Here is a 25,725-nt window from a genome sequence, read left to right on the forward strand (position 1 = left end):
CCGTGACTCAACTTTTAAACGTTTAAATGCAACTTTCTCCCCCATTCTTTTTCCTTGCCAGCGTTCCAGAGAAGAAACTATTTCCACCCCCAAGAAGTGAAGGATTCCGAAATGAGGGCGGATACTGTGTCAGAATAAGTTTTGAACACCTCTAATCACCAAAATAGGGGAGGGGGGTACGTGTGGGGCACAAACTTTATAATTGAAGGCAGAGGCTGAAATCATTTACTAATAAAAAGGAAAGAAAAGAGGACAGAGGAAGAGAGCAGACTGGATTGCTAAGAGAAAACCATTTTCTTTTACCACCCTAACTGGAAGTAGCCAATGTGGAAAGATGAAGATAGGCCTCAAATCCTTACGAGATTACAAGTGTGTTTGATGAGGGAGCCTGGGGCAAGCTGAGGGCAAAGTACAGGCTCACAGCAACACTTTCCCCCACCTCCCCCCAGGGTGGGATATGTGTGATATTCCTCGGATACTTCTGCCTACCCAAGAACAAAGGAAAGGAGTTAAGGTGCTTGCTGTGGTGACGTGGGAAACTAAGGCAAATGAAAAATTAAATTCCCTTATTGCCTACAGCCCATTGACAGGTCCTTGAAACCAGCAGAGTGACCTCCCTCTAGGAGCTCAGCTGCCTCAAGGTGACACTTTGCTGGGGGCAAAAGAGAATCTTAAGCTTAACATTATCCTGACACTGCGCACCCCACCCCCCCCAGGATCCTGTAAGTCTACTTTAACTTATAAAAATCCTTTGGAAACTTACTTTATCTCAACTGCCAAAGGATATATGCTGGCAATCATGCTCCAAGCTTATGCCCCCTGATATACAACTGAAGGGTCTCAGGTTTTACTAAGTAAAACCCACAGGTTTTACTAAGTGGTAATAAATGGTGTTTTCTTAACAGAAGCTAGCCCCTCAAGGTCCTGGAAACCTTGCTTCCAAAATTCCTTAAGACTTACATTGTCCCTGACCCTTTCCCAACCTTAGGGTATATAATCAGTTCCCTGTCACAACCCCATCGCAGCTCTTTCTGCCCTCGGGTCACATTCCCGTGCTCTAATAAAATCACCTTTTTGCACCAAAGACATCTTCAAGAATGCTGTCTTGGCTGTCAACTCCCACCGACCCCCCCTCCAACTTTCACCCCAAAACCTCATCAGTGTTCATATCTTATTCCTAAGCTGGCATAGCCCTGGTTAAATTGTTAGGTATTTCTTGGCAAGAGGGTAGTTTTCTAAAAATCCCAAACTAGGGGCGCCTGGGTGGCTCAGTCGGTTAAGTGGCCGACTTCCGCTCAGGTCATGATCTCGCGGTCCGTGGGTTCGAGCCCCGCGTCGGGCTCTGTGCTGACAGCTCAGAGCCTGGAGCCTGTTTCAGATTCTGTGTCTCCCTCTCTCTGTGACCCTCCCCCGGGTAATGCTCTGTCTCTCTCTGTCTCAAAAATAAATAAACGTTAAAAAAAAAAAATTTAAAAAAAAATCCCAAACTACAAAATTGAAGTTGATTGGACTTTGGTAATTTTCAGTAGAATATAACGGGTACTACAGATTAGCAAAATATCCGTCCAGAAAATGTCTTAATCTTGAGCATCTACCATATGCCAAGCATTCAGGTAAGTGCAGTGGGAGGGGCCCAATCAAGCAGGATCTTCTCCCCACAGTGCGGGAGATACTATGGGCAGCGTGAACAACGCAGATACCATACCGGCAGAAAGTGCCAAGGCCATAGAAGAGTAAGATGAGGTGTAAGATTTCAGAAAAGGGGTAATTCAGCTTGGGGGTAGACTGGGGTTAGGGAAAGCTTCTAGGAAGATGTGAGAAAATGGTAGTTTCTCTATTTAGGAACATGTTTGGTTTCAAGAGATCAGTGCATCGAAAGACGGATGCTTTTGTTCATGAGTCTCCATGAGGGTTTTAATTCTAGATGCAATCCCAGGATGTTAAATAGAAAGAAGTACGAATTGATTCTTTGGAGCTTTAACACCAGGCATAGTCTTCTCTTGGCTGCTGTATGTTCTCTGACTGCTCTTCCCAAATGGACAGGTTTTAACTTCATTGAAAAATCAGTTAGGACTAATGACCCCCTTCCAGATGATCTCTGTAGGTATCCTAGGGAATGGTTAATCCTTCTATAGCACTCATGAGGTTGCCAATTACTTTGAAATAAATAGATTTGAATAAGCCTTGAACTCTGTCAGAGAAAGCTGAGTATCCCAAGAGCAAAGTGATAAATCTAAGTCAAAACTTTTTTTAACAGTGGTATCCTGAAATCTGGGCAACAGCCACATGCAGTTAAGTAATCTGTTTGCTAATGGACCACGGAGCTCATGGAACTTCATTACCTGTACAGTTAACCCCTTGTTTCCTAATTCCTTCCAAAACCAGGAGAGACAATATCAGAGGAAATGGTTAATCCAGCTATGGGAATCTAGGTATCCAAACTAGTGTTAATTCCAAGAAGACATCCTTAAGATAGTTGTCTCAACTTCCTACCCAGCCCTCTCACAACACACACTTGTACACATGCAGAGACAGACACACTATTCTTAGAAGCAATCAATTTGCTCTTACTGGAACCATGAGTACTCAAATTAGATTCTCAATTTACCCAGCTGTAAGGATGAATATAAAAAATTTTTTTAATGTAAGATGATGGGTACAAAACTCATTCTTTTAAAAAAAAATTTTTTTTAACGTTTTTTTCTTTTTGAGACAGAGAGAGACAGAGCATGAACGGGGGAAGGGCAGGGAAAGAGGGAGACACAGAATCGGAAGCAGGCTCCAGGCTCTGAGCCATCAGCCCAGAGCCTGATGCGGGGCTCAAACTCACGGACCGCGAGATCGTGACCTGGGTGAAGTAGGAGCTTAACCGACTGAGCCACCCAGGCGCCCCAAAACTCATTCTTTTAAAAAACCACTAGGTTCCAGTGATAACTATTTAAAAACTACAAAAGAAAGTGGAATTTCCTTCATAATACCAAGGTAAATTACTTGGCAGTTAAGATATTCAGGAACATCTGGGTGGCTCAGTAGGTTGAGCGTGTCCCACTTTGGCTCAATTCAAGATCTCACCTTTGTGAGTTTGAGCCCCACATTGGGCTGTCTGCTCTCAGCGCAGATCCTGTTTCGCATCCTCTGTCCCTGCCCCCCCCCCACCCCTCCCTCGTACTCTCTGTCTCTCTCTCACAAAAATAAACCTGAAAACATTAAAAAAAAAAAAAAAAAAAAAAAAAAAGAATGGTGCAGAATCCAAATGATGAAAAGTACAAAGATTTAATGAGAGCTTATGTTCCTGGATGGAAACATATAGTAAAATATCAATGTAAAATTCCGCCCACATGTTTAAAAATTGTAAACCACAATAGTTTAAATTCTAGCCCAATTAAAAAATTTTTTAATGTTTATTTATTTTTGAAGGAAGGAGAAACAGAGAGTGAGCAGGGGAGGAGCAGAGAGAGAGGGAGACACAGAATCCAAAGCAGGCTCCAGGCTCTGAGGTGTCAGCACAGAGCCTGATGCGGGACTCAAATTCACAAACCATGAGATCATGACCTGAGCTGAGCCAACTGAGACACCCAAGTGTCCTGATTTGAGCATAATTTTGAAAACTATACAACAGTATTGTAAAATTAATTTGGATACATAAACATAAGAATAGCAAATACTTTTAATTATAGAGAAAAAAACGTAAATGACTTTTGAATGGATTAAAAAGATTACTAAATATCTTCAGTGGAAAATTAGGCATTATGTAGGTATCTGATTTTATGAGGTCTCTATACTTTTCATTGTCTTTGAGCAACTTTACAACTCTTGTAAACTATAGATAACTGTCATGGACTGAATTGTGCCCCTCTCTCTCCCCACATTCCTATGTTGAAGCTTTAACCTCCAGTGTGGAGGTTGGGCCTTTTAAGGAGATAGGGCCTTTTAAGGAGATAATTAAGATTAAATGAAGTTTTAAACGTGGGGTCCTAACCCAATAGGATTGGTGTCCTTATACAGAGGAGAGACACCAGGAGTGTGCACAGAGAGAAAAGACATGTGAGGACACAGCAAAAAGGCTTCTTTCTGTCTGCAAGTCAAGGAAAGAGGCATCACCAGAAACCAAACCTGCAGGACCTTAATCTTGAACTTCCAGCCTCCAGAACTGTGAGAAAATAAAATTTCTGTTGTTTAAGCCCCCCAGTCTGGGGTCTTTTTTTATGGTAGCCCTGGCAGACTAATAATAACCAAAAAATATGCAAATGGAGTATATCTAGTGGATGAACATTGATTTCCCTTCTGTGATGGTTAATTTCACGTGTCAGCTTGGCTAGGCTAAGGTATGCCTGCATAGCTAGTAAAACATTGTTTTGGGGCATGTCTTTTGAGGGTGTTTCCAAAAGAGATTCACATATGAATCAGTAGGCCAACTAGTGAAGATTCACTCTCAATAATGCTGTGGGCATCATCCAATCCACTGATGGCCGTATAGAACAAAAAGGTGAAGGAATGGTGAATTCTCTCTCTCTCTCTCTCTCTCTCTCTCTCTCTCTCTCTCTTCGAGCTGGGATGTCCATCTCCTGCTCTCAAATATTGAAATTCCTTGTTCTCAGGCCTTCAGTCTCAGACTAGGAGTCACATCATGGTCCTCCCTAGTTCTCAGGCCTTCAGACTCAGAAGAAGCTAAACCACCAGATTTTCTAGTCTTCAACTTGCAGATGACAGACTATGAAACTTCTCAGGTTTTGTGACTATGTAAGCCAAGTCCTATAAAAATCTCTGATACATCTATATCTATATATCTTATTGGTTCTTATCTCTGGAGAACTCTGATTAATATACCTCTTATACCTATGGAATGTATTTGTAAATTCATTTCAGCATTCCTTCTGCCTTGATATGTGTGACTCATTGAATTTTCTTTCAAACCTGTTGTCACATCCTATTGGTTTCCACATTAATTAATGAGATAATATAAACTCTATATCTTATGAGATAGAAATGTTAATATTCACATTTTGTCCACATGAGAGTCCTGATTTTACATTTTTAAAAAATTATCCTTTAAAATAATAAGAGTAATGAGGAGAAACTTGCCTTCTATAGATATTGAAATGTATTATAGGTTTCCACCACTATCCAAAAGTAATCCATTCCTGTGAAACGTTTCATTAGGTCAAAATGATGTAAAGTGAAGGAGCAATTACTATTAATGTATTGTGGAAAATTTTTGGAGTATTCCCAGACCTAAAAAATAAACATTTAAAGCCTTTTCTTATACCCTAGGACACATTTTGCTAGTACATGCACAAAATAAACAGACATAAAGCACAGATGCTCACAGACTTCAAAGCTATGGCAGCTTGCTGCTGAAACTATATTGACTATAGTTTCCAAGAAAGGAGCTTGATGGTACCACTCTGGCTGCTGGGGGTTTGCATGGCTTCTATAATGGCTTGCTACAAAACGGATGCTGAGTGCAATCTCCTCTTTTCACCTTTTTTTCGTGAAAGTGAAATCATCTTCAGATTCTGTTTAGCTACCAAAAACAAGTACTACTGTAGGTCTTTCACAAAAGCAAAGTAGCATAAGAACTTTCAAAAAGTGGGGGATATCTGTATAAAACTATTTTATATAAGACATTGTGAACTGATGCATGCAGTGATCAAAAGATCAATACAAGGATTAAAATTTCAGAGGTATCTAAAATGATTATAAATGAGCTGTCATGAAAACAATATTTTTAAAATGTTCATGTCAAGGGACACCTGGGTAGCTCAGTCAGTTAAGTGTCCAAATCTTTTGTTATTTATTTATTTATTTATTTATTTATTTATTTATTTATTTATATTATTATTATTTTTTAATGTTTATTTTTGAAAGAGAGAGACAGAGCATGAGCAGGGGAGGGGCAGAGAGAGACGGAGACACAGAATCCAAAACAGGCTCCAGGCTCAGAGCTGTCAGAGCCTGATGCGGGGCTCAAACCAGACCCATGAGATTATGACCTGAGCTAAAGTTGAACACCCAACTGAATGAGCCATCAGGCACTCAAGCATCCAACTCTTGGTTTCCACTCAGGTTATGATCTCACAGTCCTGGGACCAAGCCCCGCATTGGCACTGTCAGTGCAGAGCCTGCTTGGGATTCTCTCTCTCCCTCTCTCTCTGTTCCTCCCCTGCTCATGCACATGTGCTCTCTCTGTTTCTCAAAATAAATAAATAAACATTGAAAATAAAATGTTAGTTTCAGGGTGCCTGGGTGGGTCAGTCAGTTCAGTCAGGTCTGATCTCATGGCTTGTGGGTTCAAGCCCCACATCAGTCTGTGTGCTGACAGCTTGGAGCCTGGAGCCTGCTTTGGAGTCTGTGTTTCCTCTCTCACCCTATCCCACTCACACTCTGTGTCTCTCTCTCTCTTTCAAAAATAAATAAAAATTTAAAAAAAATTTTTAAATAAAATGTTAGTGTCAATATGTGATGGGGATTAAGGAGTGCACTTATGATGAGCACTGAGTGATGTATGGAATTGTTGAATCACTATTACCTGAAACAAATATAACACTGTATGTTAACTGTACTGGAATTAAAATTAAAAACAAAAACAAAATGTAGAAACAACAAAAATACAAATAAAATAAAATTTTTGTGTCACTAGCAAAAAAAAAATGCATGTCAAGTAATAAAACTCCCCACAAAGAAAAACCCAGGACCAAATTCAGAAATTCTTCCAGGGACACCTGGGTGACTCAGTCAGTTAAGCATCCAACTTTGGCTCAGGTCATGATCTTGCAGTCTGTGAGTTCAAGCCCTGCAATGGGCTCTGTGCTGAAGCTCAGAGCCTAGAGCCTATTTTGGATTCTGTGTCTCCTCTCTCGGTCCCTCCCCAGCTCATGCTCTGCCTCTCTTGCTCTCACAAATAAATAAAACATTAAAAAAAAATTCTTCCAAGAACAAAAAAGAAAAGAAGGTAATACTTTTTAACTCATTCAAGAGGCTAGCATTATAGTAAAACCAAAACCAAAGATATCACAAGAATACAAAACTACAGACCAACATTTCTTGTCAATATAGATCAAAAATTCTCAACAAATTACTATCAAACAGAATCTAGCAACATAAAAAAAAAAAAAGAGTCATACATCATGTCCAAGTGGGATTTATTCCAGAAATGCAAGGTTGGTTAAACACAGAAAAATCAAAGTAAAACACCATATTAACAGAACAGTATATAGGTTAAAAAACCACGATCATCCCAATGGACATTTAAAAAGTATTTAACATAATCCAACACCCTTTCATGACAAAAACAAAAAACAACAAACTAGGAATAGAAGGGAACTTCCTCAACTTGATAAGGACATTTATGAGAAACTCAAAGCTAACATAATACTTACAATGGTAAAAAAAAAAAAAAAAAAAAGAAAAGAAAAGAGAAAGAAAACTTGCCTCCTAAGATCAGGAATAAAACATGGATGTTCACTCTTGCCCCTTCTACTTAACATTATAGTTGAAGTTCTAGGAGCGCCTGGGTGGCTCAGTCAGTTAAGCATCCAAATTTGACTCAGGTCATGATCTCATAGCTCATGAGTTCAAGCCCCACGTCGAGCTCTGTGCTGACAGCTCGGAGCCTGGAGCCTGCTTCGGATTCTGTGTCTCCCTTTCTCTCTCTGTTCTTCCCCTGCTCATGATTTGTGTGTGTGTGTCTCTCTCTCAAAAATAAATAAACATTAAAAATCAAAAAAAAAAAAAAACCCATAAGATTCTTAGAAGAAAACATAGGTGAAATCTTTGCAACCTTGGATTAGACAATGATTTCTTAGATGTGACGCTAAAGACACAAGCAACAAAAGAAAACAGATAAATTGTACTCCATCCAAATTGAAAACTTCTGCACATTACACTATTGGGACAATGAAAAGAGCCCAGAGAATAGGAAAAAGTATTAGTAAGTCATATGTATGGTGAGAATCTACTCTCCAAAATATATAAAAAACTCTTACAACTCAACCCAACTTAAAAGTAGGCAAAGTATTTCAATAGACATTTAAAAAAAAAAAAAATATATATATATATATATATATAGAATAGCAAATAAGTACATGAAAAGATGGAAAGATGGTCAACACAGTCATTAGGAAATTGCAAATCAAAAGCACAATGAAATATCACTTCACACCCATTCAGATAGGTATAATTAAAAATTTTTTTAATGTTTATTTATTTTTGAGGAGAGAGAGAGAGAGAGAGACAGAATGTGAGCAGGGGAGGGGCAGAAAGAGAGGGAGACACAGAATCTGAAACAGGCTCCAGGCTCTGAGCTGTTAGCACAGAGCCCGATGTGGGGCTCAAACTCATGGACCGTGGGATCATGACCTGCCCTGAAGTCAGACGCTCAACACACTGAGCCACTCAGGCGCCCCCAGATAGCTATAATTTTCAAAAACAGAAAATAACAAGTGTTGTCAGGCTGTGGAACAATTGGAACCTCTGTACATTGCTGATGGGAACATAAAACTGATATAGAAAACAGTCTGGTAGTTCCTCAAAAAAGCAAACATAGTCACTATATAACCTAGCAATTCCATTTGTACATACATATACAAAAGAAATGAAAACCTATGGTCACATAAAACATATATCACATAAAAATAAATCAATGAATGTTTATAGCAGCATCATTTATAATAGTCAAAAAGTAGAAACAACCCAAATATCTATCAACTAGTGAATGGAAAAACAAAATGTGGTATGTTCCTACAATGGAATATTACTTGGCAATAAAAATAAGTGAAGTACTGATACATGCTAAAACATGGATGGACCCTAAAACATTATGCTACATCCAAGAAGCCAATAGAAAAGCCCACATATTGGGGTACCTGGGTGGCTCAGTCGGTTGAACATCCAACTTCAGCTCAGGTCATGATCTTGCAGTTTGTGGGTTTGAGCCCCATGTCAGGTCTGTGCGGACAGCTCAGCTCAGAGCCTGGAGACTGCTTCAGATTCTGTGTCTCGCTCTCTCTCTGCCCTTCCTTCACTTGCGCTCTATCTCTCTCTCTTTCTCAAAAATAAATAAACATTAAAAAATTTAAAAAGAAAAGAAACAACCACATATTGTATGATATCATGTATACAAAATGTCCAGATATTATGGATATGTGTATCCACAGATACACAGAGCAAATTAGCAGTTGCCAGAGACTAGAAGAAGAGAGAAATGGGGAGTGACGGCTGATGGGTATGGGTTTGTTGTTATTGTTTGGAGTGATGAAAAACCTTATAGTGGTGATAGTTGCACAACTTTATGAATATCCTAAAAACACATTGAATTGTAAACTTTAAAATGGTGAATGTCGTAGTATATAAATTATATCTTAGAACAAAGAAAGAAATGCATGCTAGGATAAAAATGCAAATTTTCTCTCCTAAAATTGAAAGAAAAAAAGAATTGATATTAGCCAGTGTTGTCAAGGATGAGGCGAACTGGAGACTTCATGAACTGATAGAGGATAAGTTATTGTAGCATTTTGGAAGTGCTGTTTAAAAGTATGTGCATTGAGTCCTTCAATTTTTGAAATTAAATTTCATTTCAGCCAACAAGTTTTGGTGCAAGAAATTTAAAGAAAAATATCATCTATGTATATGGTTGGCAGCCTTGGTGTTCATTATAACACCATTCATTAATAATGGAGAAAAAAATGAGAGATCATCTAAATAAAAGTGAACAAATTAATTTGAATAAATCATATTCATACAAAGTAATGTGTTCCATGTAACTATATGGATACTCCCAAATACATATTAGAATGAGATATATTAAAATGTTAGTACTGGGGCGCCTGGGTGGCTCAGTCGTTTAGGCGACCGACAGACTTCGGCTCAGGTGTCATGATCTCATGGTTCGTGGGTTCCAGCCGCGTGTCTGGCTCTGTGCTGACAGCCTGCTGGAGCCTGCTTTGGATTCCTCTCTCCCTGACCCTCCCCTGCTCACGCTCTGTCTCTCTTTGTGAAAAATAAACAAACACAAAAAATTTTAAAAATAAATAAATAAATAATAAAATGTTAGTACTGATTATTTTGGGTGGTCAAATTATTTTCATTTTATATAAATAACCTCTGGCTACTTACTCTCACATAAAACTTATAATCTAAAATTGCATCTTGTTTATTTACTTGTTTTCTTATTTATTATCAGTCCCTTCACTCCAATAGAATGCAAGATTCTTTACAGGAGGGATCTTTTTACCCTAAATATTACTGTATCTTTGGGCCTTGTGCACTAAGAAGGACCTGAACAAATATTTACAAATAAATGCATGCATTAACATCATTTTAAAAAGTTGTTTTTGAAAACTACTCCTCATCTACATTATATATGGATGTGGTCAATGACTGTGGAACTCTATATGCTGTTTTTTAATGCAATCACACTATACTTATTTCCTTAGAAAATCTCACTAACATGCAGAAGTGAATGCATTCTAAAACCTAGTACATCAAAAACAATTTTATCATTTCTCAAGTCATCATTATGACTATCAGCTGTGATATAGTAGAGTGAGCCACACTATTTTATTTCCAAAGAGGTAATAAAAAGGTTATTGTTTACCTTCTATGCTCAGGTAGCAGATTCTGATCTCACCAGAATAATGTTCTGTGCTTTATGTTGACTTCGTGTCCTTGATTTTGAAAAACAAATAATAAAACAATAAACACCCCAAAATTCCTCAAATAGCCAAGGCTTAATTGTGTTACATTTGGCAATTTTTATTCTTTTTTTTTTTTTTTTGAAGAGAAAGCACAAGCAGGGAAGAGGGGCAGAGTGAGAGAGAGAGAATCCCAAGCAGGCTCCACACTCAGTGCAGGGCCCAACATAGAACTTGATCCCACAACCCTGGGATCATGACCTGAGCCAAAATCAAGAATTAGACACTCAACCGACTGAGCCACCCAGGCACCCCTGGCGATTTTTTTTCTTAAATATTGTATTGTCACTCTAACTAAATAGCCAATCTATAGTCATTCACTGTTTTCAGGCATCTATATGACTCTGTTAATCAAGTGACTAGTCTCTTCTCATCAACTCTTTGATTTTGCTTTCCCAAATTCAACCCCTAAGTTCAGAAAAATTAAAACTTCATAATGGGCAAAGGAATATGAAGTAGTTCATAGAAAAATAAATATAAATAAAATATATAAATACATACTAACTACATAATCTTTTAAAATACATAAATGAAATATAAAACATTCGAGTAAAAGAATTGCACATTAAGAATGAGATATATTGCTCTACTTCTCAAATGGGCATAGTCCGAATGTTTAATATATAGCATTAGAGAGTAGGAGGAAACAGGCACTCTCTTGTCACAGCTGGTGGGAGATCAAATTGGCAATAGCATTCAATATTTGAAACACATATGCCTTGTAACCCAGCAGTTTCTTTTCTAGGAATTTATCCTATACACATAGTCATATATGTGTCCAAAGATATATGAACATATGTACTTTAGCTCTGCCCTTGGTTGCAAAAGATTGGAATTAAGCAATAAAAAGGGTTATCAATAGGGGCCTATAAAAAAATTATAGTACAGTCATTAATAATTTTTTTTTTTGAGAGTCTATCACTACCAGATGCAATTCTGGAATGAACTACTGAAGTTTGTTTTTGTTGTTTATTTTTTGTTTTTAAATGAAGTCAATCTAGGGGCTCCTGGGTGGCTCATTCGTTTTTGCATACAACTTTGGCTCAGGTCATGATCTAAAGGTTTGTGAGTTCCAGTCCCACATCAGGCTCTCTGCTGTCAGCACAGAACCCTCTTTGGATTCTCTCTCTGCCCCTCCCCTGTGTGTGTGTGTGTGTGTGTGTGTGTGTTCTCTCTTTCTCTCAAAAATAAATAAACATTTTTAAAAAATGAAGTCAATCTATATGTATGGCTATGGAATGATCTCCAAGGTATATTGAAAATGTGAAAAACATAAGATATGCTGCCATGTGTATAGCGTGCTTTCATTTTCACGATGGGAAAGACAGGAAAACATGCATGCACCCACAACATACATGCTTTTATAGGCATAGAGTATTTCAGGAATGTCTGTCTCTGGGGAGAACTGGGGACTAGAAGTTGCAAAAGAAGACTTCTTAATTGTCCTGTTTTTGTACTACTTGATTTTTAATCATATGCATGTAACTACCTTTTCCCATTTAAATAACATATTTTAGAATATATATAGTAAGAAAAATATGATAACTTGATATGAAATTCCTTTAAAAAAAAAAGTAAATGCACAGGGTCCAGATGTAAAGATGCTGTGTGTCAGTCATCTCTACCTATATCCTGTGGGATTCCAGGGCACAGCTCCCTGGTGACTTCTGCACTCCCTAGCTCCCTATAAGAACACGCAGTTAATAGAAATCAGTAGGGCAAGTAATCTCCAAAGACACTAAAATAACTGGGCTTTATTAGTAGATATTTAATGACCAGATGATTGGAGGTTACAATTCCTCTGAACTGTAACAGATCACATCTGGAAATTTACATCTTAAAGGGACACTGACAGGATAGATGGTTTGCAAGACTCGGCAACTTTGATTACCATAATCATGTATTGTGGTAATCATGCAAATTCCCATGTAGCATCAGGTTCTTTTATTCAAAGACAAAATTAGAGTACATTACAACAGGAAGTTACAGGAACACTTTTTCCTTCTGTTCTCCAAATAGAGTATCCACTCAGGACTCTTCCTTTGTTAGTCTTTCTGGATACAAAAGAAAAGATCACTGTAGGGGTCTTCCATCTTTACAGTTCAAAGATTCTTTCTCCTTCCTTGGAAATACTTTTTATTTTCCCAGAAATCTTCCCAAACATTTAACTGTAACCTGACCACATATGGTCAAAAAGCAATGCATACCAGATTTAGAAATATTATAAACTCCAACCCACCCAAACTGGCCGATTATAGAAGTTCTTATTTGTGTTCAGAGGACAGGATTGAATATTTTTTTCTTTCATCAGTGAGGAAGTATCAGCTTTGTCTATAGTCCAAGTGTACTATAACCTCAGCCAAAACTATGACTTTGTAACTCTCCAGCCAATGACCTTAAGTCTGACCTACAGGCAATCATCTCCTGGGATGAAAAAGGTCATTTAAACATCTCAGTCCCTAGTCACTGGGAGAGTACAAAATTTTATCTCAAATTAGTATTCTTAAGGTTAAGGTCTTCTCACAAAATTAATACAGAAAGAATGAGTAATGATTAAAAAAAAGAGAGAGAAAGAAAGAAAGGAAAAGAAAAAGAAAAACTGGGACAGGAGTTCACTAGACTTGAAAATTTCAAATGTTTTGTCAATATTTCTTCTATGATAAAAATATATTTCATTATAGGTGAAGGGGATTAAGAGTATACTTAATCATGATGAGCACTGAATAATGTATAGAATTGTTGAATCACTCTATTGTATACCTGAAACTATTATAACACTGTGTGTTAATTATACTGGAATTAAAATAAAATAAAAATTTAAAAATGTATTTCATTAGGGGTGCCTAGATGGCTCAGTGGGTTATGTGTCGGAGTTTTGATTTCGGCTCAGATCATGATTTCGTGCATTGCGTGATCAAGTGCCCATGTAGGGCTCTGTGCTGACAGTACAGGGCCTGTTTGGGATTCTCTCTCTCTCCCTCTCTCTCTCTGTCCTTCCCCCACTTTCTCTCTCTCTCTCTCAGAATAACTCAAGAAACTTTTAAAAAATGTATTTCATTAATTTTAAACTTTCGAGAACATCATGCTTTCTGAAAAGCTAATGTTTTGGCCAATAGTTTACTAATCGAGAAATGAAATTATAGTGAAGATTCAATTTAGAACCACTGCAACTCAAAAAGACTGAGCTAAAGTTAATGCACTTACTACTCATGCAAAAGGCTAAACAAACTTGGAAAAACATTTTGACTATTACAAAGACAACTATTTTACAACCTTCGCATTACACATACACACAAATAGCAAAAGAATACTAATTTCCAGTACTGCATCTCTCTACTTAGTGTGTCTATTTCAAAAAACAGTTTAAGGTAACTTGTCTATTGAAGACAAAGAGTTCAAAATTATAAAAATAAGCAGGCAGAACTAATTGTACCAGAAGCTAGATCTTTACATTAATCAGTCACTGAATTATCTCTAATCTTCCTGCAGACAAGGTAATGAGAAAAAACGAGACGTGTTCTAAACTTTGTGCTGTTTGATAACAGCTCACTGAAAAGTTCCTGACTGGCATGAATTCTTTACAAACCTGTTAAGCAGCGTCTGATAAAATGAGCAGTGAGTAATATAAGGGCCAATGTAAGTGAACTGTAATTTTACCAAAGATTAAGAAAATGTTCTTCAGATTGCCTTAAGCAGAATTCGACATTCAGTCATAACTCTGTAAAAGCATTTCTGTAGGGGATTAAAAAATGTATTTCAGGAACATTGTATTCTGTTGATCTAATTTAAACTAGGACAGATTTTAGATAATTTGGAAAGGTGGTTGATTAATATGTTCCTTAAGTCTTCTCTCTTAAATATCAGTTATCTTGAGTTCAATTATATACCTATTATTATCATTTTTACAACAGTAAGAATGTTCATGACAATAAACACAAAGAAGGAAATATTGTTGCGGCAATTATCATTTAGTAACATTTTGCTGGGACATCCTTCTTAGATAAATGGATAAGGATAGAGATATGTTTTGGGTTTTTTGGCTTTGTTTTTCAAAACTGGGCCATACTGAACCCACTTCTATACCATTATTATTCATTTGCCAGTGTATTATGAACATCTTTATATGTCATTAAGTATTTTCCTGTAAGTTTGTTCTTAGTGCCACCACATTATTCCACTGCATGGGTATACCAAAATTTATTTAATCCACTGTGGACATTTAGGTAGTTCTCACTGTTTAAATTATATTTTATTGCATAATTCTGGTTACTTCTTAGGATCAATTCCTTGCATTTATTTCCTTTCACAAGACTCCTTGAACTTGTAATTATTTATGTAATGTCTATTCACTGATAGAATGTGATTTCTAGCCCTTGATATAGGAAACATTCAATAATACCTTTGAAAAAAATGAATATTTTCAGAGTTTGGGTACATTGTATCAAGCTGGTTTGGAAAAGTTGTGTCAATTTGTACCTTTCCCAAAAGCATGGTGAGAATCCTCTTTTTCTACATTCTCTTTATCTCGGGTATTATCTTAAATACAATCATTGAACTATTTGACATGGAAAAAATAGCAGTTCACTGTTGGTTTAATTTGACTTTTTAAAGTTATTATAGAAAATGAACACTTTTTTCATGAGTTTATTGAACATTTATATTTTTTGTTTTTTGATTCATTAGTCTTAAGTGTGGTAAGTACTGAGGCACAATCATTTCAATGTTATCTGAGAAGTGCCCAAAACAGCAAATTCAAAGCACTGTTTGGTCTGTTACCAGATAGGCTATAGAGAGCTTGTGCTCTCTCACTCTCTCTTTTTCAAAATAAGTAAAAAAAAAAAAAAAAAAAAAAAAAAATATATATATATATATATATATATATATATATATATACACATATATATATACATACATACATACATTGACCAATTTTTTTGGTCAATTATTTTGCCTTAATTTTATTTTTTTCTTCTAAAGTGTTTGTTTCCCCTCAGAGTTCCCTGTTCATTTCTCTTCCCCATTTCCTGATCCACGTAGAATAAATTCCAGTGTGCAATCATAGCCACATCACTGGTATTAAGTACTCTTAATGACATCAGTGTGTAGGCTGCAAAAAGTATCTAACTTTTGAGAGGGGTTAGTCATGCAATTTGTGTGGCCCTGGCTTCACTTAAAGCCATCAGATTAAAACAAAACAAAACAAAACAAAACAAAACTACATCACTCATATAAAGCAATATGATACAGATTTCTTTATTTTTTGCAGTTGCTGAAGGGTATCAACTCTCTGGAGAATCTACGATCTAATTCACACCCATAAATCACAGGTCTTGGCTTCTGATGGGTGGTGGAGTCAGTGCCTAGGGTTAGCTCATTCTGATGTTTCTAGAGCTCTTCTTATATTAAGATTAACACATTCAAAGATAAATGTAAGCTAACAATGCAAGACTACTGTCCACAGGGTATTTTCAACGTCACTGTTCACACATAAAATGAAAAGGGAGTATAATAGCAATTGATGATACTGAAACCAAACTTATTAAGAATCATAGAAAAAAAGAAAGACTATGTGTTTGAGGTATTATATAGTTGAGACAGGTTGTCTTGCATGGGGTAGATCAATAAGATCTGTTATTGCACAAACCTCAAGTAGACCCTCAGGATTTCCTGTTGTCAGGAAATCCAACCATATTGTATAGGTCCATCAACTCTTTTAATCTCTAAGACCATTTCAACATTTCTTTTTTCTTGAACTTCCAACAACCCCCACTTTTAGTTGACACCTTGTTTGCTTCTTATTTTACCAAAGATGATGAAATCAATCAGAATATAATTCCTTACCTTCCCACCACGAAATAACCAACCTACCTATATCTGCTCTCATACACTCTATCTGGCCCTGGACCTGTCCTCTGCCCCCTCCCACCTAAGCCTTGGGTCACATTTCCTCTTACTTGAAGGAATTTTCACCAGCATCACTTTTCCTCCTTTTCACTAGATTATTCCCATCAGCATAAAAATATATAGATCTTTTTCCTGTCTTCAAAAAAGACCCTCTCTTCCCTTGACTCCACACCACTTTTCAGATACTACCCATTTTCTGCTTCCTTCTACAGCAAAATTCCTAAAGGGCTGTCTAATGTTTGTCTCTTCTACTTCCACCCATTTGTTTCTCTGTTTTAGACCTTTGATTTCATCTATTGCTTAAGCAACTGTATGACAACAAAAGTAATGAATACAAAAAAAGACTTCACCCAAATTCCCCTAGCCTCAGACATCAGTTATCCTCGTTTGTGTTCCCTTCTTATTTTGTTCATTGGCTAATGTCTATTTATGCTTTGCACTCTTGCAATCACAGTCTAGGAATATTTTTATATTCTATTCTCCTTACTTACCATCATAATTTCCTATCTTTCTACATTATTTACAGAATTCATATTTTACAAATTAAATGTCATCAAGTTGGTATGTGTATACCTCATTTCGCTACCCACTATTCCGGGCCATTTAGATGGTGTTTTCCCACTGTTACAAATATGCTGTGGTAAAGTACCTCATGTACATAATTTACTGATAACTTTTGTGTGAATTGTTTCTTCATGTATATGGTAGAAGAGTCATTTAAAATGTGGTGTAAGTATCATGCGAAATATTGGCTGATATTCTATCTACTATGGAAAAAGTGTAAGACCCTATATAGTATCACATCCTGTTGGAGCTGGGATGGGAGGATGGTTGCCTCATCTTTCTAGTTATACCTCATCACTGTTACTCATGGTTTTTTGATGTATTCCTATCAATCTTTGAACTCTTTTTTATTTTCTGTTACATACATGAAATGTTACAGACTTACCTTGCACTTTTCTTGCCCCAGTCTTGGAATCAAATATATCTTCAAAGACCTCTGCTTTTTTTTTTTTTTTGGTTGGTTTTGTTTTATTATTGTTATTATTATTATTTATAGAAAATATTATTTAGAAACTGAGATATAAACACTACGTATGCTCAGTGTTGCAATGACACTGTTCTCAGGCCTTCTCAACTGAGACAGCTAGGAAATATACGTCTACATATATGTGTGTGCACACACGTATACACACATGCTATGGAAAGCACGAAACCACTGGTATATTTATTCTAATTTTATAACTACAGGGTTTATTTCAGTTTTATCCCTTTCCATATTTGTATCTTCTTATTCTAAGAGTAGGAAACCTGGCTCCCATTAACTCAATATATTTGTTTGTTGGATCAACCCTCCATGTATTCAATCTCTTCTCATCACCACTGTCCCCTGAGGGGGCACTCTCCTCACCTCATTCTGCCTGCAATATCCCACGTTGGGTGATTTCTCCCTTGTACAGATGCTGTCCTTACCTTGCTTGGACTCCACTTACCATACCGCTGCTACCACCCCTACTCCATGCAGATGTTTTTCTCATCCCTCTTGAGCTCCACCTCCTTGTGCTGGGCCACTAACATCCACTCTCCGGTATGAATGCTTACTTTTGCTCAACTCTACCTATTGGCTTTGAGACCAAATTATTTAGACAAGAAAAAAAGCAGGCAGGCAGGCAATTAGAAAATAAAGTATACACACACACACACACACACACACACACACATATATGTGTATATATATACATATATACACATGTATAATACATATATATGTATATATAGTGTGTGTATATGTATATATTCTAATACTCCCACTTCCACATTTAATGCCTTTTCTCTTATTACTTCTTCTATTATTTTTTTTCTTGTTACCAAAACAAGACGTACAAGTAACACAATGCTCCCACAAGTGCAGGGGAGAAAAAAACTTTTACTCTACCCTCTAAGGTTCACTGGAGGCCTGCAAACTAAACTGACAGAAGACAGATTAACAGGAGATAAATCATATGTTTCTTCACTTATGTTAATATTTTTAGGTGCAAAGCGGTTCCATAGAAAGGAGAGGAAAATCCAAAGAGGCAGTTAGACCTGGGGGTTTATGTATCATTTTAACAAAGGGCAATAAATTGTGAAGAAGTGAATAGACAAAGGAAAAGAGGGTTTGGGCTCCTAACAGTGGTAAACTGTGGGAAGATGCTTAGGAAATTTATAGGTGATAAGAGTTGTCTAGTAAGGGTTGTTATTATTATTTCTAGCTTTTCAACATTATATGAGCCAGGAATTTGGTTTAACAGGTAGACTTGATTAAAATCCTTCTTCCTTCACTTACTAGTTGCTTCACCTCAAAACAAATTCACCTGAGTCTCAATTTCCTTTTCTATAAAATGGGGAATATAATAGTATCTCGTAGCTATTTTTAAAGGAGAAAATGAAATATTATATACAAAGAATGTAGTACCTGTACATAGTATTTGTTTTGTTAATTTTTCCTCACTTTCCTCAGCTGTGAAACAGGCATACTATAGTATCCATTGCAGCAGTTTCTTGTGAGGATTGAGTTATTCCATGTGAAGTGCATATAATAAGCACTCAGCAAATATTAACAATATGATTATCAACTCTAAACCAATACAGAGCTGTCTGATTGATAATGAATTATCAATTAAAGCCCAAAAAAGTAAAAGACAAACTTAGTATTTATTTATAAACAGGGAAAAATGCTTTAAAAAACTTGCAAATGTTTCTATAGGAGCCGAGGACAGGCTGCCTTAAAATGTGCCGCTTTGGCATATTGATTATTTTGAAGTAAAAGTTGCTTAAGAAACAGCCAGTACATGGGGGAACATTCTGATCCCCTTTTGTCTCCAAAAAGCAGAAAATAAATATCCCATATGAAAGGTACTCTCCCCATACCAGGAGGTAAAGAGACATCCTTTTCACCAGAGATAGGGAATTTGGAGCTAAAAAGGCTGTATAAACAAACCTTGTTACTTTTACTCATTTACTACCTCAGCCCAAATTCTGTTTAGAATTCTTTATTAACTGGAGCTCTCAAACATGTTTCCTTTGTCCTCTTAATTCCTCACTTACTGTTTCTTTGTCTAGAAAGTATAAAAACTGCCTGCCCTTGGTCATTTCTTTAGATCTCAATTTCATTATTAGGCCTCCACGAGCATGTAATTAAACTTTGGTCTTTTCCTTCTGTTAATCTGTCACAAGTCAGTTTAATTCTTAGACCAGCTAGAAGAATCTTGAAGGGTAGAGAAAATTTTTACTGTGACAAATTTCTTTGACTCAAATATTTGAAGCTAAGAAGGATTATGTGTCTAAGCTTCAGTTTACACTGGTGAGTTTCTGGAGTTGTACTTTTTATTTAAAGTACAAAGCCCATTTTCAACCATGCCATTAATTCTAGTTCTTAAACCAAAATAACAAACTTTTTCATCTATATTTCTTAGAATGAAGAAAAGTAATATTTTTCCCTTTACTCATTCCATATTACTCTTTTTATTTAACTGTCACATATATTTTGAACTAAATTCTCATATCTTTTAAATTCTAGTAGTAGGCATTTGGGGCCTAGGCCAAATATTCATTGCTACTTAGTTTAAATATCTTAAACAACTTTAAAGTGGATTCTCTTCCTATTCTTTTCCATCTTATTCTCTTCTCCAGGATCCAGATTCTGCAAGTCTGGACATGCCCTCCTAAGCGCAGCCTTAGGCGAAGTGAAGTGATCTAGGGATTTCCCCTACTGAGCACAAAACTGAAACTTCTAAAAACTCTCATCTTGATTTCTTTCCACATTCATTTTCCATTTGCCTTTCTGGCACACTGCCCCCTCTTTAGCAAACTTGCTATCCTTCAAGTATCTCCAAGATGGGACCTACAGTTTTCTGTGCCTCTTATGGCCATGGCAGCGTTACACCCTCTCTTCTGAAAACCTCTTTGTTTCAGAGGGTCTATTCTTTGGTTGGAGGCATCCACTGCCTCAAGGAGGATTAGAATTATTAAAGCAGGAATGCAAAAACAAAGAAACAATTATTGTTCAGCTTTTATGTTTCAAGAATACAGTGTGAAACCCAGAGCTGGAACAATAGTTAAGAAAGAAAAGACAAAATCAGGGCTTTTTAAAAGAGAAAACATTTTTTTTAGTTCCAAAAAAGCTAGTTTTAAGTATCAGTAAGAAGAATCCCCTAAATGAAGTTTAACAGAAACAATATCTTGTAGAAAAAGTAGATGAAGAACCACCCAGGCCACAGACTAGAAAAGCATTGCTCCAGCAGAGGAGATGAAAGTGACTCAGAGGAAATGGCTGGCATAAGGGTCAGAAAAGGGGCTTGTTATACTTCCTTATGGGATTGAAACCCCTGGAGACAATTGAAAAGAATCTACCAAAAAGTTTTCAAAATACCAAGACTGGGGTATGTCCCAAGATGTATCTCTGGGATGGCAGTAAGCCTCAGAAGAGCCATACACACCTTATTCCCTAGCAAGGTACAATGCATAGTCAGTGCTTTCCAGGCCCTGGGAGGAAAGAAAGGGTTGAGAGAGAAAGAAAGAGAAAAAAAGAGAGAGAGAGAGAGAGAGAGAGAGAGAGAGAAAACGGGCTGCATGGCTTTCAGGGTAGGATGCAAACATGCTACCCTGGCTGCATCTGGGGATCAGATGAGGTCTCAGTTGATCAGTTATGTCTCAGTTGATGATGGCCACCTGAAAACCAAATGGAATAGCACATCTGTGTGGCACAAGTGTCAGTAACTGCTGATAAATGGAGACTGCTAGATGATTGAGTGGTAGACCCACTATCTAGAACACTGGCCTAATGCCTGGATACCTTAGAAGCTTCTGCTAGTAGACACTGTTGGTCTTATCCAATCCTCTTTATTTGACCAGTACACCATCCTCAGTTGTTGTGAGGGTTGGCTAATAATAGCTCACCCTTTGGAGCCACCCTTCTCCAGAGAATTGTCCTCATTAAGGAACTACCAAAACTATCTGGGAGGTCACCTCCACCCCATCCCAACCAGCAAATCAATGGCTGACTGACATGGGTACAAAAAACTGTCTCTCTTGCCTCAGGGGTGTCAACTTTATGGTGTCATTCACAGTCCAGGGCTCACTGGCAAGCCAAGGCTAGATTTCAGCAGAAATCTCATTGTACTTAGTTTCCTCCTGAGGTATCCTGCTTAATCTCACCTCCGTACAACTTTCTTCTTCTTCTTCTTATTTTTTTTTTTTTTAAAGTAGGCTCCTTGCCCAATGCAGGACTTAAACTCACAACCCTGAGATCAAGAATCACATGCTCTGACTGAGCCTGCCAGACGCCCTTTACAACTTTCTTCTATGAGCACTCCCTCAGTCACTTCCAGAAGAATCTCTGCTTCAGGCTCTGCTTCTAGGGAATCTAAGACACTCCCCCAAACAGATGTCACTTTGGAAGAATTGAGGGGTTGGGGAAAATTTTTGAATGACTGACCAAGTGTAAATTTGAAATAACTAAGAAACTTACTGAAATGATTGAATTTACTGGAGTCAACTAGATTATGTCTTGAGATATCAGGTGACACATGTACGGGAGGAAAAACTTTTCTTATACCCTTTTAGGTTTCATAGCTGGGGGTTCTATGAATTAAACTGACAACAAACAGATTTAACAAAAGAAAAAAATATAAATTTATTAATTTTAAGTGCAGGGGACTTCCTTTGGGAGTGAATATCCAAAGGAGTGGTAAGATTTGAGCTTATATACCATGTTACTATGAGGAGGGGCAGGGGGCACTTCTGGGAGAACAAATGACTTCCTAGAAGGGAAGGCAGAAGGCATTTACAGAAACACAGATGTCTTTTCTGGAAGATAAAAGGACCCTTAGGAGAACAGATGGGAGATATGACAGTTTGTGACAATATTTGGGTGTGGTGTCAACTTTTCAGCTTCTCTCTGGGAAGATATTAGAATTGCCTCTGGGGACACTTATGATAGTTAAGCTCAAAATAATTCTTTCTGTTTAATTTTTAAAATTTTATTTTAGAGAGAGAGAGAGAATGAGCAGGGGAGAGGGGCAGAGGGAGAGAGAGAGAGAGTCTCAAGCAGGCTCCATACTCAGTGCAGAGCCCAGTGTTGGGCTCGATCCCAGGACCCTGGGATCATGACCTGAGCTGAAATCAAGAGTCAGACACTCAACCGACTGAGCCATCCAGGCACCTCTAGCTCAAAGTAATTCATATGTCAAAAGGTAAAGACTAAGTTTAGTTATAAGAAATTTAAAATGTTACATTTCCTTCATACCAGAGGTTATGCTATGAAGCATTGGCCCTGTTATACCTAGAAGACCCTTACTTCTCTTCTTTCCCTGTTGAAGCTCACTGTCCAGATCAGCTGCTGCTTCTCTACAGCACCCACTTTCTTTATTGGCACGTTTCTAGTGTCACATCAAAATACAAAGACCAGGAGAAGTGGACAAAACACAATACAAGACAAAACTGAGTGCATTCCTTTGCCAGGAGAGAAAGAGCCATGTCACTCAAGAAGTAACTTGAACAGGAATTTAGGACAAAAGGTAGGAGGAGGCACAGAGGAGGAAAAGTAATGTTTTAAATTTCTTATAACTAAACTTAGTCTTTACCTTTTGACGTAAGACAGAGGAGGAAATTCACCAATGAAGCCTGAGTTCACACTCTGGTTGGCTCACAAGGTAGATTGTGAGTTCTTTCCAGCTGGTATCACATTGGCCATGTCATGGCAGGGAGCACCAGTTCTCAGAGCTCCTACAGCTCTTGCAGTTCTTAGAGAGGTCCAGGTCAGAGTACATTGGGCTTTCTAGCATGTTCAGGTTTGCATGGTGGAGCCTTGGCTAAGTTTTTTCTTTAGTTGTAGTTAGTAGTGCCCATGTTTGCCTTCTTCACCAGACTGGAAGCTTGTCAAATGAGTCCCAAGTTCTCATGCAATTTTGCCTCTTCCTATAAAGATTAGCACAGCAATTTGTTCACAGAAGCTGCATAATAACTGGTTAGCTGTTTCTTGCACAACATAGCCTCAACAGTGGCTGCCATATAGCTCCAGAAGGTTGATGTGAAGCGGGATCTCTGTTCTCTCAGATCAGAGGAAGGCTCACTTGTCTTTTATTAACCCTGAAGAAATTATCAGCATCACACTACCTAAAACGCGGAGTCTGGCCCAGGCAATACATTTCAACGGGATGAAAAAGGGAATGGTAGTAATAAGATCTGGGAGGTGCAGAGTGAGCAACGGATCCAAGTACTGCGGGGGAAGAACAGACAAGTCATTGCCTCCCTGGCACTAGTTTGGCATCATGGTCTATTGATCCCTAGGAGGCCTGGAGTCATCAGCTGTCATTGTCTATTGTGATGACAGGAATTTTAGGAGTTTTGGCAATGGCAACTGTGGGGAATAAATGGGTAATTGACTTTTCATGAACTCTCTCTAGATAATGATGAACTGACAAGGAGTACAAGCCAGCCAGCAAAGTATAAAATAGCTTTTCAGATCACCTAAACAGGTTAGGTCTTCAGAATAGAAATCTTTATCAAGTGTATGATACGCTTTTTGTCTTTTTCTTTTTTTAAAAAAAATTTATGTTTATTTATGTATTTTGAGGGAAAGAGAGAGTAGAAGTGGGAGAAGGCCAGAGAAAGAGGGAGAGAGAGAGAATCCCAAGAAGGCTCCTCACTGACAGCACAGAGCCCTCATGAACCGTGAGACCATGACCTGAGCCGAAACCAAGAGTTGGACACTTCACTGACTGAGCCACCCAGGCGCCCCTACTTTTTGTCTTTTTCAAAGAAAGTATGCCAAACATATTTAGCCTTTTCTATGTTTGCTCAAAAGCATCATTGACCGTGTAGATTAAACTCTAGATTGGCCTGCACTCTACTACTGTCTGCATGTGTGGTTTTGTTTGCTTGTATGTTTGTCTACTTTTGAGTTTTTCTCTCAGTCTCCTTCTTCTGCTAGTCTGTCAACCATCCCTTTATCCTGTTCTCAGTGTACCTACTTGTAACAAATCTCTCTTTGTTTGCTTTTAAATCTGCTGAGAGTTTGGGTATGAGGTGATTATAACTATGAAAATCCAGAACAAGGACTGCCAATACCTAGCATGAGAGCTATTCTTCCCCATCACTAACCATGAATCATTAAAACCCTGGATGTGGCCTCAGAATCTTTCACAAAAGATGCTCCATCCAAGTAGCTCCTATCAATTGATAAGAATTGATACCAATTGATAGTATTCGGCATGGGAGCTGAATACTATCTCCATGGGGATGGTGTTAGTAGTCAAGTCCTGCAAGAAATAAATAGCACCTCAAACTTGGGTGATTTGAAGAGAGTTTAATAGTCTATTTTCATAAGTCTGAGTAGGGCTTAAGAAGCCACACCCTACCATACCCTGGAGTTAGTCTGTGGGACTGAAGGAGAGGGAGAAGTTACTGGAACCTAGACCTAAGTGCTGCGAGGAGCTATGGTCTGGGTGGGAGGCTGCAGCTAACTTACAAAGACCCTGCTGGGAGGGAGATGTGAGAATAAATCCTTGACCTCATTTACCTTGTATACTCCAGGGTCTTTCCAGTTCTTCCAAATGGCCAAACCCAACTGGAATCCAGAAGGCAAGATAGATCCCTTTGATGCAGTTCATGCTGGTTTGCCTCCCAGGGCACAGAGCAGGATGGAGGAAGGACACAGGGGCATCTGAGAACCTCTGGCACAGAGGGGAAATGTACTTTCTGGGATACTAGAGGACTGGAAGCAGAGCGATCCTCTGGGGTCACCTGGGCATGACTGAACACTGATGTATCCTACTGGTGCTGCATTTGGTTCAGGAACCAGGAAATTCTGGTTATTTATAAGCCTTTCATTAAATGTAATGACAAATGGGGTTAATGTATGTTCCAGAATGGTAATTCAACACCTATTATAAAAGGACAGGATTGTAGTCAGAATTACGTTTCTGGGTGGAAAAACCCTACCTTGTATGGACAGTGTCAAGTTTTTTCTTCTTGTTCCTTTCCCACCACCTCTTCTATCCCAGGGATTCTGGGTCAAGGAGACCCATGTTGAAATATGCTACATCTGTTTCTACTTTGTAGCCTCCTAATGTCCTATGAGATTTTATGT

The 25,725-nt window shown here is 37.9% G+C and overlaps 1 protein-coding gene across 5 annotated transcripts in view; it reads right to left on the reverse strand.

The window, feature by feature from the left end:
* Nucleotides 1-10,049: 10,049 nt before the first annotated feature.
* Nucleotides 10,050-25,725, reverse strand: part of BBS12 (Bardet-Biedl syndrome 12) — a 70,184-nt gene continuing 54,508 nt past the window's right edge. Inside the window, exons 5-6 of one of the 5 annotated variants that reach the window (XR_006709969.1) lie at nucleotides 25,156-25,709; nucleotides 22,710-23,552 (exon numbers count right to left, since the gene is read on the reverse strand). The gene's annotated coding sequence lies outside the window, so the exon portion shown is untranslated. Of the gene's footprint in view, nucleotides 10,665-12,620; nucleotides 12,746-22,709; nucleotides 23,553-24,310; nucleotides 25,710-25,725 lie in introns of those variants that run through there. The other 4 variants (XR_006709971.1, XR_006709981.1, XR_006709979.1 and 1 more) reach the window with 4 other exon arrangements.

The sequence above is a fragment of the Leopardus geoffroyi genome, chromosome B1 (assembly GCF_018350155.1).
Source record: "Leopardus geoffroyi isolate Oge1 chromosome B1, O.geoffroyi_Oge1_pat1.0, whole genome shotgun sequence".
In the NCBI taxonomy this organism is placed as follows: domain Eukaryota; kingdom Metazoa; phylum Chordata; class Mammalia; order Carnivora; family Felidae; genus Leopardus; species Leopardus geoffroyi.